The 5,166-nt window shown below is 48.0% G+C and overlaps 1 long non-coding RNA gene across 1 annotated transcript; it reads left to right on the top strand.

The window, feature by feature from the left end:
* Positions 1-2,407: 2,407 nt before the first annotated feature.
* On the top strand, positions 2,408-4,820 carry LOC119113203 (uncharacterized). The gene is made up of 4 exons (XR_005095852.1): positions 2,408-2,430; positions 2,967-3,054; positions 3,732-3,862; positions 4,610-4,820. It is a non-coding gene; the product is annotated as an uncharacterized LOC119113203 (long non-coding RNA).
* Positions 4,821-5,166: the final 346 nt, after the last annotated feature.

Genomic DNA, 5,166 nt, shown 5'->3' with positions numbered 1-5,166 from the left:
TCGGGGTTCGACGGACTCCGTGTTATCACTGCCCGGGGTTCGACGGGCTCCGTGTTACCACTGTCCGGGGCTCGACGGGCTCCGTGTTACCACTGTCCGGGGCTCGACGGGCTCTGTGTTACCACTGCCCGGGGCTCGACGGGCTCCGTGTTACCACTGTCCGTAGCTCGGCGCCCTCCCCTTGCAGTGTTCTCAGAGCGGTGGCATCAGCTCGAGCGGCGCGACTGGTCCTGTGTTTGACGATTTTTCTGGGTGATTAATCAGCCTCAAGATGGTGACCTGGGTCGCGCCGCTGAACCGGACGTCGGGGTATATGTTTCCAAAAGAGGAGTTCACACGGGGCCGTATTTCTCGGACGTTGTCTGGGAGAGCCCTAACCTGAAGCTTGCCCCCCCCCCCCTTCACCTGAAGCTGAGGACGCTGGACCTAGCGTGTATCCTGTGTAGCCGATGGTGTCCGATGAAGGGTTGTGCGACGATGCACGCGCGACATTCCGGATCACCTCCAGATTGAATCAGTCGATCTCACGCAGCGCTGTGATGAGGATGGCGAGTATGTCCGCCTGGCGGGAAGTTGTGCATGGAGCAAGAATGATGCGGGATTACCATGTCGAATGTGCATTGTGCTTGCTTTTTGGAACACCAGTGCACTCACAGCCTGATCTATTGCAGTTTTTCGACCCGGGCGAGGTCCTGTACCTGTACGAATCGCCGGGAGGCTACGGTCTGGTCGTGCTCAAGATCCTGGGCTGGGCCATGTTCGTGTACTCTACTTCCTTCACCATAAAACACTACCCAGAGAAGTGGGGCTTCCCTGCCCTTTTCCACCATGTATACAGTCTGGTGAGTTCTTATATGCGCCAGAGCAGGCTCAGGCATCTGACATGTGCCACAGGTGAATTTCCGCGGGTGCGCGGGTGAATGCTACGCGCTCGGGTTGGGTGGGAGACAAGTTGACACTCCCTAGATCTAAAAAAGCGGCGGGGCTAGAGACGAGACTTTCAGGACAGGTAGGGGGCTCTCAGAATTCCTTATGAGGAGTTTGACATTTCTATGTTGTGAGCATCGGGTCAAACAACCTCCAGTGAAGCCATATGTTCTTGAATTCCAGCTGTACGATACCTTTGCTACCTGTACCTGAACCTGCGATAAATGCCACCAAAAACTTTGGAGTGGTCAGCTGTTTTTATCGCAACTAGCGCTGTGCTTGGGGTACCACGTATAATTCATTGTCATGTATAATGTTTTTGATTATTTCGTGTGCATGTTTTGCGTCATATGGCTCTACCATTATGATCTAGAACAGTTTGAGAAGCGATTTAAGCCTTTCCATGCAAACCACTGCATGCTAGATATTATTTTCAGGCAATGAAAAAATGCATCTTCATTTCAGGCCAAGAACCTCATTTATGCCTTAGAAAATTTGGGACGGCGAGATTTAAATTGATCATTAAAATTCAATTGGTACTCGAATTTAAAATCATCATAAAGAGCAATCCCTTGATAACAAGCTGTGAAAATCGTCAAGTTACCTGTTTTAGAGAGCGAGACGCACGTCGTCTTTCACACCCCTTTCATGGAGCGCCAGCGACTGCAATGGTCACATTAGCTTTCAGGGGCCATGACGTAACCGGCATTCGAGCCTTGAACTTCCCACACGGGAGCGCATGGCGCCAACAATTCGGTCATTACGCCCCCTTAGTTATTTAATCAATGCCATCTTGTATAGAAACTTTTTTGACCTTTAGTAAGTTGATATAGACACATGTTAAATTCTTGGTCATAAATGCTTTTGAATAAGCGTCAGACCTTCATAGAGAAACAAAGTTTCAGGCCAAAATTATGCTTGGTATTGACCTTGATCCTCCCTGCATAGCTAGCCCAAGGTCAACGGAATTTGCTCGAACGATAATTTGGCTGTCTCATCATCTAAAAATGTTATCTACAATTGCAGAGCTTTGCCTAAAATTGCGTTTTATTAGTATGAAAGCTGCTCAAAGAATCGTTTTTACCGGCCACCTTTATCTATCTTTGACATACCAAGGGCTTATGACCAGAAAATATATGTTAACTATAAGATCCGCTACATTTGCCTACAATATCTAAATAATGTATAGCAATGCCAAGTTTGGCCTTGTTAGTCCGCTTGCTCTGAATTTTGGAAAGCCTTGAGGAGAGGTCAAATCGCTCTCCAACCTGAACGTGTGTTAACACACAGTATCTTGTTATGAATGACGTTTGCATGTTTGTAACCCAGCAGGCCGCGGCACAGCTGGGAACCACGTCTGTGATCCGTGCCTCTGCGCAGGTTTCTGTCCGCTCCCATGGTGATCGTATGCGCCAACTACCTGATCGACAAATGGGTGCGGGAGAAGGTGGTGAACGGCGTCGAACATGGCATCACCTCGTCGTCGGGCACATTTTCTTCCTGGTGCGTAACTGTGAACAGGGGTGATGGTAGACCGAGCGTTCACATCGTCCATGGACCCAAACCATCATCAGCATCGGTGTCGAGATCATCAAGGATAGATTATGCAGACTTATATAGCACGTGCAGACTCACAGGATCATAGGGTAATAACCTAAACTTGTACTCTATCACAGTGTGCGATCGGCGGGGGTCATAGGTCATCCCCGCCTCACCCCCCCCCCCCCACCCCCAACCCCGATCCACACCCCCACTCACGCACACAAGCTGCGGAGGGTGGCAAAACCACCGAAGCTGGCGGGTAGTTACGATCAATCATCGGTCCTGATTAGATGATGACTTGAATTTAGCCTCAAATGTCTCCCTGGTGTTACTGTTTAGTTTCATTTCCCTCCATTTTTGGCAACAATGTTCGATCAATCACCGTTACGACACGCAACGAACGCAGTGCTTCATGTGTGGATAGGCTAGCTAAAACGTCCAATGGAGGATCTAGTCTTGAATCAGGACGTTTCCATCACACTCACCCGACTTTGCAGATTTTGACTCGCCCTACCGCAGCCAACAAGAATTTTCCATTTCACGTCCGGACGTCGCAGATTAGCGTTATGGAGCAGATGCCTAACGGTATGTACATACATCGTCGGCATTTGTTGACAACTGCTGAGCAAAACTCCTTTCCCTTTTGGTGCCCCCAAAAATGTGTGTAGTCTTTAAACATTTTCAAAGCCATCTGCACTCCCCAGCTATGTTCGATGTTCGCGGCCTGCATGCGGACAACGAAAAACTTAAGGCATGTTTCAGGTTATCAACCAAATTTAATCACATACGTTATTCGATTTTTACATTTGACCTGAACTATGCTTTGCTAACTTGCTCTATGTTTTTGTTGCCACCGGTAGCCTGTCATGAACATTCGCACAGATCCAACGTGACGTTCTCACTTGATGCGACTGATGTTACCGCATTCGCAAAGCATATTTGTGAGCCTAAAACAACACCAATATATACGTGCTGCGTGCTATTTTCTGCGTCTTGATGAATATGCAGTCAGGATGTATATATAATACACATATATATATATATATATATATATATATATATATATATATCGTCTCACTGCAGAGACTGTGCAAGAGCTGCGGAACCGTGAAAACGTGTCACGTTCTACCATTAAAACATCGGGGGCCACCTTTTCTTTCGCAGTGATTATTTTCTGAAACCGAATTTTCGTGACTGTTGTACTGATATGCAGCCGGTGGCTTGTAAGCAATGCACGTTATTCCTTGTCTAACGATCGCCAGGAACGGCTGGGAACAACAACCTGGACCATTTTTCTGCACACGCGTACGCGCCCAGCGCCCCGCTGGCGGTGCTCGGCAGCCAGCAGAGCACACCCACCGAACTGTTCGTCATCAGCACGTCCACTGAGAGGGTAACCGCTGGCAGCCGCTGAGCGGGGAGCAAGGACGCGTCACTTCGAGCAATTTTTGACACTTCTGCGAATAGCATCAAGTTCCTGAAAACGATATCCGTAAAATTTAAAACCGTGTGTAATGTATAAAGTTTGTTTCTTCGACAGATCGTGATGATAAATCTGTTTTGCACTTACCACGCTCAAGTGCCTCCGCAGGTTAAGAGCCTCTAAAGGCCAGTCCACATCTTGCGGACCATGTGCAGACGGCTACGTATAATGCAAAATCAGTCAGAACTTCTGGAGTCAGCCAGAAGTTGTGAGTTAGAGGGACCACATTTAAACCCCTCAGACCCGCCAAAAATAAGCAAAAAGAGCTCGAAATAGTACTTCTCTGGTTGGCAACACTTGGCAACTGCAAATTCTGCTGCGGCTTCTGCGGACCCAAGCTGCTGTCGACTAGGGGCACGACTTTTGGGCTCTGTTATTTGCACTTCGCGAGCCGGAAGGGCTTAGATGTGGCACCTCCAGCTTGCAACAGCTGACTGCCAGTAAGGCATGCTGCGGATTTTGCGGCCTGTCTGCGAGCGAGAGCGGGCCTCAATGTCAATATGGTAAAATGATATGATCATAATGATGAGAATAATGATCACGATCATACTAATGATCTTGATCATAATAATGATCTTGCCAATAATGATAATGATCATAATGATAAGACTCATCCTCGTGATCGTTGATGGCATTAACGAAGTTCCTTCGTTCCAGCCCACGGCAAGCAATGGAAAGCCATACGTGAAGCAGGATGCCAGTTTTCCCCACCAGCTAAACGCCAACGTACGTGATGACTGACCCGAGACGGTTGGCACTTCATCCGAGACACAATACTTCCGCCAAGTTAAATAGTGAATTATTCCATGCATGGCTGCGTATATGGTACGCAAGGGCATCTTCAGAAGTATATGAACAGTAAAGTACGGCGTTATGCGATCACGTTATGACAATCATTACGGTCTGGAAAGCCTTGCTCTCGGTCACGCTGTTTCGCCAAACTCCGGACACCACAACGCGGACAAGTTAAGGAAAGCGGCCATGACGCCGTTTTCTTCGGACCGCATATCCTGTTTGTATTGCTTGCCACATATCCGATGTGGCAAGTTAGCTGGGACCGCTTGTGCCGGTCCACGTTTGCAGTCACTCCCATGGATTGTACAGTCAATTTGCACATGCCTATGGTAATTTAGAAAAAAACTATCAGTCCCTGTGAGGCTATTTATGGAATGACAGCTGAATGTTCTCATGAACGGTCACACTGTGTTGTATTT

This window comes from Pollicipes pollicipes, unplaced genomic scaffold, assembly GCF_011947565.3.
Source record: "Pollicipes pollicipes isolate AB1234 unplaced genomic scaffold, Ppol_2.1 Scaffold_2555;HRSCAF=2994_pilon_pilon_pilon, whole genome shotgun sequence".
In the NCBI taxonomy this organism is placed as follows: Eukaryota; Metazoa; Arthropoda; class Thecostraca; order Pollicipedomorpha; family Pollicipedidae; genus Pollicipes; species Pollicipes pollicipes.
The sequence above is the reverse complement of the archived record's forward strand: the minus strand, read 5'-3'. Positions and strand labels throughout refer to the sequence as shown.